This window comes from Narcine bancroftii, chromosome 14 (assembly GCF_036971445.1).
Source record: "Narcine bancroftii isolate sNarBan1 chromosome 14, sNarBan1.hap1, whole genome shotgun sequence".
Classification (NCBI taxonomy): domain Eukaryota; kingdom Metazoa; phylum Chordata; class Chondrichthyes; order Torpediniformes; family Narcinidae; genus Narcine; species Narcine bancroftii.
This window is the reverse complement of record NC_091482.1, coordinates 7,996,268-8,011,734: the sequence shown is the minus strand read 5'-3', so window position 1 is coordinate 8,011,734 and position 15,467 is coordinate 7,996,268. Positions and strand designations below refer to the sequence as shown.

The window sequence follows — 15,467 nt, the reverse complement described above, 5'->3', positions numbered from 1 at the left end:
GCGTCTTTTATTAATAAATCCAGTTTGGTCTAGATTTACCATTTTAGGTACATAATCTGCTAATCTGTTTGCTAATAGTTTAGCTATTATCTTATAATCTGTGTTAAGTAATGATATTGGTCTATATGACGCTGGTGTGAGTGGATCTTTCCCTTGCTTTGGTATTACTGTAATTATTGCTGTTTTACATGAATCTGGTAAGCTTTGTGTTTTGTCAATCTGGTTGATTACTTCCAGGAGGGGAGGAATTAATAAATCTTTAAATGTTTTATAGAATTCTATTGGGAATCATCCTCTCCTGGTGTTTTATTCTTTGGTAGTTTTTTTTATTATCTCTTGTATTTCTACTATTTCAAATGGTTCTGTTAATTTATTTTGTTCCTCTATTTGTAATTTTGGTAGTTCAATTTTAGTTAAAAATTCATCTATTTTGCCTTCTTTCCCTTCGTTTTCAGTTTGGTATAATTGTTCATAGAATTCTCTAAAGTTTTCATTGATCTCCGTGGGATTATATGTGATTTGTTTGTCTTTTTTCCTTGATGCCAATACCATTTTCTTAGCTTGTTCTGTCTTAAGCTGCCATGCTAGAATTTTGTGCGTTTTTTCACCTAGTTCATAATATTTCTGTTTTGTCTTCATTATGTTCTTCTCCACCTTATATGTTTGTAGTGTTTCATATTTTATTTTTTTATCTGCCAATTCTCTTCTTTTAGTTCTATCTTCCTTCATTGCTAATTCTTTTTCTATATTTACTATTTCCCTTTCCAACTGCTCTGTTTCCTGATTATAGTCCTTCTTCATCTTGGTTACCTAACTTATTATTTGCCCTCTAATGAACGCTTTCATTGCATCCCATAGTATAAACTTATCTTTCACAGATTCCGTATTTATTTCAAAGTACATTTTAATTTGTCTTTCAATGAATTCTCTAAAATCCTGCCTTTTAAGTAGCATGGAGTTTAATCTCCATCTATACATTCTTGGAGGGATGTCCTCTAACTCTATTGTCAATATCAAGGGTGAATGGTCCGATAATATTCTAGCTTTATATTCTGTTTTTCTTACTCTGTCTTGCATACGAGCTGATAACAGAAATAGGTCTATTCTTGAGTATGTTTTATGTCTACCCGAATAATATGAATATTCCTTTTCCTTTGGGTTTTGTTTCCTCCATATATCCAAAAGTTGCATTTCTTGCATCGATTTAATTATAAATTTAGTTACTTTGTTCTTTCTGTTAATTTTTTTCCCAGTTTTATCCATATTTGAATCGAAATTAAGGTTGAAATCCCCTCCTATTAATATGTTCCCTTGCGTATCTGCTATCTTCAAAAAAATATCTTGCATAAACTTTTGATCATCTTCGTTAGGTGAATATACATTGAGTAGATTCCAAAACTCCGAATATATCTGACATTTTATCATTACATAATCTCCCTGCTGGATCTATTATTTCCTCTTCTATTTTGATTGGTACATTTTTACTGATTAATATAGCTACTCCTCTTGCTTTTGAATTATACGACGCTGCTGTTACATGTCCTACCCAATCTCTCTTTAATTTCTTGTGCTCCAATTCAGTTAAATGTGTTTCTTGCACAAATGCTATATCAATTTTTTCTTTTTTCAGTAAATTTAGCAGTTTTTCCTTTTGATTTGGTTATGTATTCCGTTAATATTTAAAGTCATATAGTTCAACGTAGCCATTTCATACTTTGTTTATCTTCCCTTTCCGTTTCTCCATCATCACCTTTCCTTCTTATCCATTTCTGCTTTCTTGTTTTGAACACTTTATAAGACAACATTTCTAAAACATCAAACATTTTCCTTATTCTCCTATTTAAAACTTCTTTAACCCCATTCTCCCCTCCCCCTCCTGAGTTGCCCTTTATCCCTTGTCAGGCAACCACATCTCCCCTCTCCATTTGGATTTGCGAATTCACTCGCAAGCGTCAACTGATTTTGCAGTGACCGTAGCTCCTCCCCACCCAGCCCCCCCCCGGAAAAGATTTCAATTTTCATATATAACAAAGATCACTCTTTTAATTCCCTCCTTATTCCCTCTATTCCCTTTCATTCCCTTATTAATTCTTATCTATACTCTCTATATTTTCCTCTAAATACGGATACATTCATGTATACACACATATACATATATATATATACATATATATATATACATATATATATATACATATATATATATATATATATATATATACATATATATATATACATATATATATATACATATATATATATACATATATATATATACATATATATATATATATATATATATATATACCCATATACACACATACATATAGTTCGTGGTCATTTTTACTCTCATTACATGTCTTCATCTCTCTGCTTGTTTTGTAGTTGTTCTACAAATTTTCGTGCTTCCTCTGGATCCGAGAATAGTCTGTTTTGTTGCCCTGGAATAACTATTTTAAGTAACGATGGGTACTTTAACATAAATTTATATCCTTTTTTCCATAAGATCATTTTTGCTCTATTGAACTCCTTCCTCTTCTTCAGGAGTTCAAAACTTATGTCTGGATAGAAAAAAATTTTTTGACCTTTGTATTCCATTGGCTTTTTGTCTTCTCTTATTTTCTTCATTGCTTTCTCCAATATATTTTCTCTTGTTGTATATCTTAAGAATTTTACTAAAATGGATCTTGGTTTTTGCTGCGGTTGTGGTTTCGGGGCTAAAGTTCTATGTGCCCTCTCTATTTCCATTTCTTCCTGTAATTTTGGTCTTCCCAGGACCCTGGGGATCCAATCTTTTATAAATTCTCTCATATTCTTGCCTTCTTCATCTTCCTTAAGGCCCACTATCTTTATATTATTTCTTCTATTATAGTTTTCTATTATATCTATCTTCTGAGCTAACAGCTCCTGTGCCTCTTTAACTTTTTTATTAGATTCTTCTAATTTCTCTTTTAAGTCCTCTACTTCCATTTCTACGATTATTTCTCGTTCTTCCACATTATCCACTCTTTTTCCTATCTCTGATATGACCATTTCTATTTTATTCATTCTTTCTTCTGCACTCTTAATTCTTCTTTTTATCTCATTAAATTCTTGTAATTGCCATTCTTTCACTGATTCCATATACTCTTTAAAAAAAGCTACATCCATTGTCTTGCCTTTCTCTTCTTCTTCCACTTCTTTCTGTTCTTCTTCTTCTGGCTTGACCATCTGTTGTTTCCTTGTTTTCTTTTTACCCTCTTCTTTCTTGTTCTCGTTATTGTCTGTGTTCTGCACCTGTTGCTGTGTTGCAGGTGTTTCTCTCAGCTGTGGAGATTGACTCCGCAGCTGTTTCCCCCTCCCGTCAGTGTGTTTTTTTTCATGCGCGGATGCGCACTTTTACTCGGCTCTGCGAGCCATTTTTGTAGTCCCGAGCCCGGGACTTCCACCGACCTGAGGGAGCGGGCCTCTCTCTCCGCGGCGGGCCTCCTCGGACAGGTAAGGCCTTCACCTTCTTCTTCCGACGTTCTTTCTTCTTCTCTTCTTCCCATTGATTTCGACTTTTCTCTCTTCGCTGCCATTTTCTTCTCACCTTTATTTTTACTTTGTTTTAATTTTTACTCTTGTACCTTTTGTGTTTTGTGCGTTTTTTTTTAACTTTTCCGGAGAGGGCTGGAATTCCCTGACCGGCCACTACTCCATCACGTGACTCCTCCCAAAATCACTGCTTGAGGTAAATTCTTACCTTCACATGTTTCGTCTAAAATCATCTCATTCTAAACCTTAAATGGTAGCTTGACACATTGGCTGAATTACTGACCTGCCATTTAGAATAGTGAAAACCTGCAATTTGCCTCTTGCATTCTCCAACCCAGAATGTCAAATGTTTGGGTGGGGGAGGGGGTGGGAGTGGGTGCAGGGTTGTGGAAAATTGTGGCAGCAGTATTAAATTTTAAATTAAATTAAAATTAAAATTTTGACATAGAACACAGTAACAGGCCCTTTCAGCTGCCCAATTACACCCAATCGACCTTCAACTCCCAGTACGTTTTGAATGGTGGGTGGAAACTGGAGCCCCTGGGGAAAACCCATGCAGACGTGGGAAAACATACAAATTCTTTATTGACAGTGCAAGATTTGAACCCTAGTCCCGATCGCTGGTGCTGTAACAGCGTTGTGTTAACCCCTATGCTAACCGTACCATATAATCTTGAGTCCAAGACAAATTAAAAATTAGTTTCAGCATTGATTCAATTTTCTTAAACTTGCAACAGAATTGAGGTGCAAATGTGCTGTGCTAAAATAAGATAATGCAGGCTTGAATTGAACCTCCTGCTAACATGGATTTATCTCACTTCCTCCTTTGTCTCATTCCCACCATTTCAAAGAACTCTACATTTGATAAATTCAATGGGTCATATGGTTTCAACCTTCCCCTGTCTTTCCAACATGGGTTTACCAATCTTTGCATGTATCAGGAAGAAATTTGGAACTTTTCTAATCCATCTGCTAAAACCATGTTGGGAAACCGAGATCCCTTGAAAGAGCTGGCTTCTAACATCAGATTTAAAGAAAATCCTTTGAAGTAGGTGTGGCAACCTTGAAGGAGCAGAGTTCTGATTATCCCCCCCCCCGCCTCCCCCTTAAAGAAGGGCCTTTCTTTTGTGTCAATGGTGGGGTGATAAATGAGGACAAAAAGAATCCTGTCCTTGTTGCGCTTGGGGTCAGAGGAGGCCAGGGCAGATGTGCGGGTGAGGGCTGGGTTGATGGAGGTAGAGGAAAAGCCACGTAATTTGAAGAAGGAGGATGGATGCGTGTGGATGAGATGGAGGAATTGAGAGAATGGAATGGAATCCTGACAGGGCACAGGGTATGAAGAGGTGTGGTTGAGGTAGCTGTGGGAGTTGGTGGGATTGTAGAAGATATCTGTCAAGAGTTTGTCTCCTGAGATGGAGAGATTGAGGAAAGTCAGAGTGTGGCTAGAGATGGACCAAGTGAATTTGAGGTCGGAGTGGAAGTTTCCAGCGAAGTGGATGAAATCAACGAGCTCATCATGGGTACATGAGCAGCATCAAAGTAGTCGTCGACATAGTGGAGGAAATGTTGAGGGGCCTTGCCTGTGTAGGCTTGTTACATGGGTTGCTCGATGTAGCCGACAAAATGACAGGCATAACTGGGGCCCATGCATGTACCCATGGTTTCCCCTTTGACCTGGAGAGAGTGGGATGAGTCAAAGGAGGAATTAGTTTTGCCAGTCGGAGGAGGAGGAGGGTGGTGGTGGTGGAGGAGTTGGTTGGATCCATTGTCTAGAAAGAAACGGAGGGCTTTGAGACCTGGATGTACAGGGATTGAATGTCAGTGATGAATGTAAGGCGATCGAGTTCAGGGAACTGCTCTAGAGAAGGACCAAGTGAATTTTAGCTGGAGAATTCAAATTTACTCAGTCCATCTCCAGCAGCACACTCCCTTCCTTTGATCACTCTGTCTTCATCCCGGGAGACAAACTCTTGACAGACATCTTCTACAAACCCATCATCTCCCACAGCTACCTCAACTGCACCTCTTCACAACCATTCCCCAGTAAGGATTTCATTCCATTCTCTCAATTCTTCCGACTGTCATATGTCCTCCTCCTTCAAACTACTTGGCTTTCTCTCTACTATCAACTCTGTCCTCACCTGCATATCCTCCAGTACCCACATATCTGCCCTGGCATCCTCCGACCCTACATGCAACAAGTACAGCAATCCTCAATCTCACCTATCATTCCACCAGCCTCTGCATCCATCACATCCTCCTCTGCCATTTCTGCCACCTACTACATAATTCCACCACAAGACACATATTCCCCTTCCACCTTCCGGGAGGACCACTCCCTTATCCTCTTCTCCCTCCCCATTAATCTTCCCTTACTACTTCCCCTGTGACTGTAGGAGATGCTCCACTTGTGTCCACACCTCCTCCCTCACCACCATTCGGGGACCCCACAAGCGCAAGAATATTTCACTTGTGAATCCGCAGGGGTCATCTACTGCATCCGATGCTCCCGTTGCAATTTCCTCCACATCGGGGAGACTTGGCGCAGACTGGAAGATCGTTTTGTGGAGTGGCTCAGTTCTGTTCGCCACAGGAATCTCCCATTGGCCACCCATATCAATTCCCCTTGCTGACGTGTGTCCGTGGTCTTGTGCACTGCAAGACTAAGACACCTGCAAATTGGAGAAACCACACCTCATCTTCCAACTGGGCACCCTCCAACGGATTGCATTAATATCGACTTCTCTGGCTTTGTTAACCGCACTCCTCACTTCTTCCCCTTTGCTTTTCCCAGCTCTGTCTCCCTCCCTTTTCCCTGCCTCCTTTTGCGCAGACATGTTCTCACCTCTCCCCTTGTCTAATTAACATCTTTTATTGGTTTGAACTTGTCCTCCAGATTTCCTATTTTCTGGCTCAATCTGGTTATTCCTTGTCTCCTATGGATGCTGAAATACCAAATGAGTTCCTCTGGCATTTTGGTGTGTTTTTAGTGCAAGTTAGGATGTCAAGTACTCTTCTCAAACAGACAAAATAGTTGGTTATTGGTATTTTGAGGCTGTAATCACTGTAGCCATTGAAGAGTTAATCCAGTGAGCATTTCTGCACTATTTTCAGATAGAAATTCAGCCAATCACATTCATTTGATCGTCTTCTGTGGCCTGATCCTTGGGAGTTCGTACAAGTGGGTTCTGGCTTTTTGCATGAGGGAAATGGTTGGTCTATGACCTTTAAGGAATTTGCTGCATGCAAGCAAAAACAATGTGTCCACTGTTTTGTGAGCAGAACCTTTTAACATCAGTTTTAACAAGTTGTATGTTGTGTGTACAAGTCTCCTGTCCCCTTCTGAAAGGCTTGTTGAAAATGGGCTTGGAAAATAGTCATGGCAGAGAAAAGACAGAATTGTATTTGGAGGTCAAAGCTGCATTTGATTCAATTCAGTGCTCTCGACTTAACTGTGCAGATTGTAAATAAATTAATTGCAGTGCATTTTAGATCATGCTTATTTCAGGTATTTGACCTTTTTAATGTTGGAATAAAATCTAGTTTCAACACTTTTCAGATTAAGGAATCGACCATCTTTATTTGACCCATGGAATGTCATTTTGTAGTTGATAACCTTTAGGTTGAATCAAATTGCTCTTCTGTTTTAAGGTTGCAACTTTTTGTAAAAAAGAATGTAAATGATGGTTAGGAAGGCAATTTTCATTATTGTTGCCTTGTTTCAACATTACAAAAACTCTTAAGTCGCCTAGTTTGTTGTATTTTGTTCGGTAACAGCAAGAATGGCTTGGGTGTTTTTGGAGCTGTATAATCAGAATTTATTGTTATGAGCATGTCATGAAATTTATTGTTTTGTGGCAGAATTACAGTGCAAATATTGCTGTAAAATTGGAGATAAAATAAATTAGTGCAAAAAAAAAACAAGAAAGTGAGTTAATGTCTGTGATTCATTGTCCGTTCAGAAATCTGATGGCAGAGAGGAAGAAGCTGTCCTTGTGGTGCTGGGTATTCATCTTCAGGCTCCCGTACCTTTTTCTGATGGTCACAGTAGGAAGAGGGCATGGCCTGGGTGGTGAGGGTATTTGAGGATAGAGACAGCCTTCTGAAGACACTGGCTCTTGTAGATGTCCTCGATGGAGTGAAGACTGGTGCTGTGATGGTGCTTGCTGAGCTTCTCCCATTCCTCTCCTGTGCATTTGAATCCTCCATACCAGGCAGTGACACAACCAGTCAGAATGCTCTCCATGGTGAAGTTTGCAAGGATTGTTGCACACTCCTGACTTCTGCTTTGTAGATGGTAGAAAGACTTTGGGAACTCGAGTGGGAAGTTTCTCACCTCTGAATTTTCTGATGGAGAACATGGGGTTGAGGATTGCTTTATCCAGTTTGACTTTTGTCTTGTTGAAATAATCTATATTCTCTAAAGCATTATCCAGAGAAATGTGAATTGAAAAAAAAAGTTCAGTGGCTCACAGAAGGAAGAGGAGTATTGGACCTAGGGCAGTGGCCAGAAGTGATGTCAGGCAAGCTGAAATTATTATCCTCAAAATCATTAGTGAGAAATTTGGATCAAACTGTGAGGCAGAATAAACTTGAAGAACTAAAGTGACCTTTTATGTAGTAATAAAATATGGAATATATAGGAAGCTTATTCCAGAATTGCCAATACATGAGCCTATTCCTGAGATTCTTTGTCACGAAAGACCTGCCTTTTGTAATGGACTATGACTCTTGATTGACTTTTCACTTTTGTTAGGACCTCCTCAGTTCCACGGTTAAAATGCTGTTTTGATGTCCAGAAAAATCATTATTGTCTCGCATCTGGAATTCAGCTCTTATTGCAATGAAGTTTGGGTCCAATACAAATGGTTGCGAGATTATATAGGATTTTATGTTTGGAAGTGCTAACAGGCTAGCTTTTGTTTAGAAACCAGTTAAAAGCTTTGAGAGCTAGTCTTATGAAGTACAAAACTTTCATATGGATGTGAAGGAGAACTTAAATGTTGCCACAGATAGCTCTGACATTTGCTTTTAGTATTCTGAATTGCATAATTAAGTGATTTCCATTTGTTCAGGAGGACATCTGATCTTTCTCGTCTTTAGCTGAGAATAAACTACATTGTGCATCTGCTAGTTTGAATATTTAGAGGTGACTGTTGGCCCTTGGAAAATAAGTAGGTAAATAATCCTGCATCCTAAATAATATGTGCATTTTATTAGAGAGGATTTGAATTTTATCATGCGTCAAGAGTTCTGTTCATATCTCAAAATGGACACAAGTTGGAAGTATGTTTGCATACCAATCCCACTGCCCCATGCTCTCCTGACAGACTGCTGTACCTGTACAGCATTCTTTTATCTTGAGAACTGAAAGAGATGCTGTGATGTCCACAATGCTGGGATATCATCTGACGGTCACCATCATATGCATACAAGTCATTGGCACTGGTGGACACACAACCAAGCATCATTTTTATACGTAAGTTTTTTTTTCTTTTCTGGTTGTAAGTCGTATAGGTCGCAAGTCAGGAAGAGAGGCTGTATTTGGAGTTTATTGAGGAGAAAAAGAAAAGTGGGTGGCATCTAATGATTTTTTTATCATCCTTTTGTAAAAGTAGTTTCCTATAATGTGCCATTGAACATGTAACAACATTAATTTACTGCAGCTTACAAACAAATAAAGAATATCCTCGTTTCGTTCAGCACATCATGAAGTTGACTTTCTTTTACCTTTGCTCCACAAACACGACCCAGCTAAACTCCTCTGACCTTCTCATTGGCTTACTGCCACACGGGTGATCCTGCCACTCACTCTCTTCCCGATGAAGGTAATAACACGATCATGACGACCCCCCCCACCTCCGAGCCAAGCAAGGAGGTGACTAATTGGAACTGTCCCGTTACATGAAGGTCCGGAGGGCTGACAGTTCGGCCTGACCTTGTACGATAGTGCACGACAAGCGATGCACAATCCGACTGGCAAGGGTGCAACTGGTCCTCTGGCTCTGATACAGAACATGAACGGTCGATATTCAACCTGTCGATGGAACCCGTGTCATCTTTTCCATTCCAGATGATCAGAAAAGTCTTCCCGTGGTGTCCTAAGTCCTGAAAAAGACCATCGTAAATGGGTTGAAGAGGTTTGTGAACAGTGCCGTGCTGGAGCACACACACAGTCCAGTGTTGGAAATGATTCGGCAAATACACTGCAAGTGACAACTGCCGCGTAGGAGTAGGTTGGAGTCGTCTCTTATTTTCCTGAAGACCATCAACTTAACTCGCCAGATCATCATGTTGTGCTTGGACTTGGATTCACAAGCTCTCCTGGCAAGGTTGACGTAGTACCATATACTAGCTCTGCCGCTGAACATCCAAGATCTGCCTTAACTGCAGTAGACAGTCCAAGGATAACCATGGGCAAGCAGTCACTCCATTCAGTTGTTAATGCTGCCTTCAATTGTCGATGGAACTGCTCAATGAGTCCATTGGCATGCAGATGATGAGCTGCAGTGCAAATATGGGTAGTGCCCAATAGATCCGTGAGAGCTCAGAACAATGCCAACTTGAACTGAGACTCTCAATCCATTGTTATAGTGCCTGGAACACTGAAAAATGGAATCCAGTGATCCACGAAAGCCCTGGCAATGGTCTCCGCAGAGATGTCAGTGATAGGAATGGCCTCCTGCCACCTGGTTGTCTGGTCTTAACTCGTGATAAGAGATGGTGCAAGCGAGCTTATCAAGCCTAGGTGCACTTCTGGCAACAGGAATTCAGAACAATAAAATCCTCCAGTGTTGACACGACCAGCAGGTCCTTGCCCAGAATTGAACATCCCATTCAACATGAGGCCAGATAAAACGTTCCATAACCAATTTGATTGATGCTCTTCTACCAGGATGTGATAGATTGTGAAGAGACTCAAAGATCTCCCACCTCCTTGCTGCTGGCACAAAAGGCTTTCCTAAGATTAATTTTTCACCCGAATCATCTAGGGTCACATCTTGAAGATGGAGACCAGAGTTATTCCGGCAGTACTGGATGAGATCAGGATCAGTGTGCTGTGTACAAGCCATGGTGGTGAAATCCATGGTGGTATTTGCGTGTAAGGCATCAATGTCATGCCTGGACAGGGCGTTGGCCACAGCTTTTGCCTTTCCTTGGATGGTACCATATGATGAAAATTGTAGTATGAAGTCCCAAGTGCTGAATCTCTCTGAGCAAGTAGAGATGTGTGCTTTTATTCGCAGTATGTGTATGAGGCTGGTGGTCTGTATAAATGGCGAAAGGACGACCTTCCAATTAAAAAGTGGAAATGTTTCATTGCGAGATAGGTGACCAAGAGTTCTCAACCAAACACCACCCATCTAAACTCTCCTGACCTTCTTATTGGCTGAAGTCAAGTCACCTTTTTATCGTTCATACCATGCTTGTATGGTAAAGTTGAAATAGCGTTTCTCCAGGACCATGGATCATATTTACATAAATATGTTAAAATGTAAGTTAAACACATTCATGTGTCTTGAGATGTAATATTTTAAATATTAAAGCTCACTGCCACATGGTTGATTCTGACACACTCATTCTCCTCCTCCCGACAAAGGTAACTACACAACCATGACAAACACGCCTGGCAAGTACTGAGCTTATCTAAGGGCCAAGTACAATTACAGTGTGGGAGATAACATGTATTGACTCACATTATGAATATCAACTTACACCACATCCTTGAAAATAATTTTCAATTGAGATGTACTTCCACATAGTTTCTATTTTTGTTTTCAGTATTAAAACCTCTCGATCTTTGAATTCTTCATCCAAGAAGTGAGTTATCAAGAATCCCAGTTATCAAAGTGGCACAGAGGCATGGGCTAGTAGAACTTCTGCCTCACAGCACCAGAGATCAAGCTTCTGTTCTGTCTGTGTGGAATTTGCATGTCTTCCTTGTGACTGAGGGGGTGTCCTCCAATATCCCAAAGATAAATTGCCCCGAGTGTGTAGGTGAGTGGCAGTGTCTGGGGAGAGTTGCGAATGTTGAGAAAGTTTTAACCAAGGGATTTATGAAGGAATAGTGTAAATGGGTGGGCCAAATGTACTGTATGTTCTATGGACTCAAAATTGCCTCATGTGAAAAATTAGAATCTAATTATTGCAGAATGATGACTAATTGTGTTGGCTTTGATAGGATGAAATGACATTGGCCTTATTTAAATAGCTGACTGCAAACAATGTAATGAAAGACCATCCCTTTAAGCTCCAGTCTGCTTGTCCAGTTTTTAGATATTTGCATATCATAATCTCACTTCAGATTTGATTTCAATCTTGTCCCTAAATTTTGCACGCAATTGAATAACTTTGTATCTCTGGGCTGTGTCTCCCATTTCTTTTCTTCTTTCATTTAAGTTCTTACCATTGTGTGAACGAATCTAGGTTAATGTGGTTGCACCATGATACCCTATGTATATTGAAAAAGAGCAGCACCTTTTAAAGTCAACTTTACACCAAGCGTCGAATTGAGCTTTTAATGCCAGCTTGTGACAATTGATGGAAGCCTGGTGGAAAGCAGTATTTGGAAAGATCTTCAGATAAATTTTTATCTTTTTGGTTGGCTATGAAGATAAGGAAAACAAAACTGTACCCAAGTCTTCAGGATCTCACCAACACTCTAGTCTATGCAATGGATACCATTCAAAAACTAGCAAAGATCTTTCCCAGTGGTTTAGCAACATTTCTTGCTTATCTAAAAATATTAAAGACATTGATCATTGAGAAGTAAATGAAAAGATGCAGATTTTCCCTTTGTAAAAATCGCTATGATCCATTTGCAACCACGAGCAATTTTATAAGCATCTTTTTTTTAAAATGTAGAACTGTCGAACTGATCATGAGACATATTAAGTTAGATATTCAGCCCAATTTGGCCCTATGGGTCCATCCCGCCCAAATGACACTCCATTAACCTATACCCCGGTACATTTTTGAAGGGTTGGAGGAAACTGGAGCCCCCAGAGAAAACTAATGCAGACACAAGGAGAACGTACGAACTCCGTGCAGACAGTGTCTGGTCCCAATCGTCGACGCTGTTAAGGTGTTTCGCAATGCAAACCGTGCCACCCTTATCAATAATAATAATGAAAACTGTTGGTTTTGCAAACTTCAAAATAAAATGTAAATGCATAATCTGTTGGCTGATGCCACAATGAAATATTTTGAAAGTGGTGTTATAGCCACCAAATCTTTTGGCTGTTAGTGCACTGAAGTTTTTGGTGAACAGTTGTGAATTTTGGTCAAAGATAAAACTAGTTTTGAAATCCCCAAATTTCCAAGTTAGTCAATGCCATCAATGTCCTTGTGATATTTGTCACAGGAAGCAATGTGGTGTACCTCCTCGGAAGCTAACTGGTAGAGAAAAGGAAACGAAAGCAATAAATGCCTGCAGCAAGCTGGTAAAGGAATGGTTAAGAGAGATTTTGGTAGCTCTGATTCCTGGGCTGGGCAAAAGGGACAAAAGTGATTATTGACGGCTGGGACATGATATATATGAAAGTTCCTTCAAGCATTTTAAAAAAAACATTAATCCTTCATTGCGCATAGAATGTAAAAACCATTTGAATATGTTTGAAAATTGTGGATAATGGGACATGAATTCCTCATTTGAGGCTTTTGTACAACAGAAAATCTTGCATCACCTGGTTTTCTATTTTTACAAATTCCTATCTCCAAATTTATGAAACAAGCTGCCTGTGTAAACTTCCTGTTTTTTTTAAAAAAAAAATCTCTTCCTCTGAAGGCTCTTCTGTCATCTGTGTGAAGGGCGTTATTACTTTGTGGCAGATTTACCTAATTGCACTGCTTTCTAATCTTTGAGGTGATGAATGTGGAATTTTTGATGTATAGTAGAAGTCCAAAAATCCAGATGCAAAAAAAACAAGAATCTGGACTTTTCAAAAAATTCTTACTTTTTAAATTTAGCGGGATTTTCTGTGCGTGTGTGCATGTGTAAGCACCACAGATGCACAGTGGCAACAAGTGACCATGTTTAATACAGGTAATCCTATCACAAAGAAATTCATTTGTATGTTGTATGTTTCATTAACAATATTCATTTTTAAACAATTTCAAGCATTACCTGCTCTTGTCGTGAAAAAAGTTTGTTTACATTTTTGTTGACTTTAATTTTCTTTAAAGCTGCTTGTTTTTCTAAATGAAGCATGCTGTATTTGCTAATGAATAAACTAAAAAATAACCTGTTCATCTTATCTATATTCCTCCTTGAATTTGAATTTTAAAAGTATTGCCCAAAAATCCAGGCTGACCCAATCCAGGATTTTAGGACTTCTGTAGATAACTGGATTGCTAAAAATGACTATCTTGGTTGTCCCATCATTGTTCAGCAAAAATACAGTGAATAATTCATAATTTTTGATGTAATGCACTTTACAGGATGTGTTTTAATATGTTGGAATTATATTCTGCTTAAGTTTGTAAAGTGCCTACCCACTTATTACATATCAAACCTGTATTCTAATAACTTTAGTGAAATGTGTTTAATTGGGTCAATTTTTTTTGTTTCTCCATTTTGTTTGCTGTTCACTGGAGGATAATATTAAAATGTACATAGAAAATACCGTAAATTGCCAGTATAAATTTGAATTTAATGGACTTTTGTAGAGGACGTTCTTTTAAGAGTGAAGGAAAAGCTAGCAAGAACAGAATTGGAAAAATGAGATGATTGATGAAACTACAATTAAGAGGATTTAAGTAGATTGAAGGATGGTACTATTTCCACGAGACCAGAAGACATGGAAGCAAAAGTAGGCTTTTCAGCCCATTGAGTCAGCCCCACCATTTAATCATGAGCTGATCCATTTTCCCACTCTGTCCCACTGTCCAGCCTTCTCCCTGTAATCTTTGATGCCCTGGCTAATCAAAAAATTATCAACTCTGCCTTAAACCCACTGACCTGCCCTCCATAACCTCCTGTGGCAAAAAATTCCACAGATGTCCCACCTTCTAGCAAAAGAAATTCCTCTCCATCTCTGTTCTAAGTGGATGCCCTTCAATCCTGAAGCTGAGCCCTCTTGTCCTGGACTCTCCCACCGTGGTAAACAACCTTTCTACATCTACTCTGTCCATACCTTTCTACATTCAAAATGTTGAAATGAGATCCCCTCTCCTAAATTCCAACAAGTGCTGGCGAAGAGCTGTCAAATGCTCCTCACATGTTAAACCTTTCATTTCCAGAATTATCCTTGTGAACCTCCTCTGAACCCTCTCTAACATCAGCACATCCTTTTTTAAATGAGGAGCCCAAAACTGCTCACAATTCTCCAAGTGAGGTCTCAGAGGAAGTTAACTGTAAATAAAACCATCTGTCTTGCAGTTAAGTCTGGGATCACGGAGAATTCTGGGCTCCATTTGTACATTTGCAGTTTCCTGTTTTCTGATAGTGGTTGTAACTCTTTGTAAGTTACTAAATTTCAATTGATTGTAATGTTTGAGGGAAATTTCATGGAGCCTGTTCCTTGCTAATATCTACATTAATCATGATGGTCCAATGAGGCGACCTGGCTTACTTCTCTTCCCCTGCCTGACATTATTTGCTTTCATTCCATTGGTTCAGTGGGAGAGTTTAGCCGATTGGGCAGATGTCTGGTTAGGTGATGTCTTGTACAGGTGAGCAAATGGAGGAGATAAATGAACCTTGATATGATGGTCTTAGTTACATTTCTGTAAAGGGTGATTATGAACTAGGTGTACTTTGGATGATTTTCAAATGATGAATTTCCAGAAATAATGGGCACATGTATATATTGATCTGTTTGGGAAAACATTGATGATAAATTGGTGTTTTAAACTGCAGTAAAACCTCTGTTATCCAGAATTCAAGCATCTGGCAGAAAAATAGAGGTAAAAAATGCAGAAGTTTAAAATTGGCACAGCTTGCCAATCGT

The 15,467-nt window shown here is 39.2% G+C and overlaps 1 protein-coding gene across 6 annotated transcripts in view; it reads left to right on the top strand.

The window, feature by feature from the left end:
• LOC138749437 (neurofibromin) overlaps positions 1 to 15,467 on the top strand; it is a 277,305-nt gene that overhangs the window by 30,433 nt on the left and 231,405 nt on the right. The gene's annotated exons all lie outside the window — the stretch shown is intronic.